General features: G+C 52.4%; 1 pseudogene; it reads right to left on the bottom strand.

The window, feature by feature from the left end:
• The window catches only part of LOC105457014, a 2675-nt pseudogene extending 1996 nt beyond the window's left edge, over positions 1 to 679 (bottom strand).
• Between the last annotated feature and the right edge of the window lie 20 nt (positions 680 to 699).

The raw sequence follows: 699 nt of genomic DNA, 5'->3' as shown, positions 1-699 counted from the left end.
GTGCCTTGTCGACTCAGTTCCGCGCCGTGTCTACCCTCCCATGTCGTCGCCAGTCTCACGTCGACGTGCTTGCGCACGTTCTCCATGGTCTTACCGAATACCGCGTTGTTCATTAGTTTGTACAGATTTTTTTCGAAATCGTTCCTAGCCTCGGTTCTGAATTTCGTATTTAGTTCGATGTACTCGCGAAGCCATGGAGATTGCGCGAATTGCAACACGCGGTGAATCTTCGTTACGCGAAGGCCGTGGCGAGTGCATTGCTGCAGGTTGCGGTAGTAGATGACGTAACGCTTCTTACCGTTGAGTGTCGCGAGAAGCTTATCGAGTATCGCGTGCCGGGCGGCTTATCGCGCGTCGGGCAGAAAAGTAGGTCAGTGTGCCGGTCGTGTAGATATTGAGGATACTCTAGATCGACCTCTACTATTATATATACCCCGTGGGCGAATCCGAAGCGATCGCGCCCCAGTCAAAGTTCTCGGCATCGTCGACCCATCGAAAGTCGGCGTACGGCAACGTCTGACATTGCCCAGCCGTACAAATTGTTCACGTCATAGTACATTAGGTACGACGACGGTTTCGATGGGTCGTACGAAGACATGTACTTATTGTTGGCCCGCGCGTATCTCTTGGAACGTTGACTGAGGCCACCGCGTATACCGCGCTCGATAAACAAGACCATATCGATGTCAGAGAGCAGTA

This window comes from Wasmannia auropunctata, unplaced genomic scaffold (assembly GCF_000956235.1).
Source record: "Wasmannia auropunctata unplaced genomic scaffold, wasmannia.A_1.0 LD336106.1, whole genome shotgun sequence".
Taxonomy (NCBI): Eukaryota; Metazoa; Arthropoda; class Insecta; order Hymenoptera; family Formicidae; genus Wasmannia; species Wasmannia auropunctata.
This window is presented reverse-complemented; position numbering and strand designations above follow the sequence as displayed.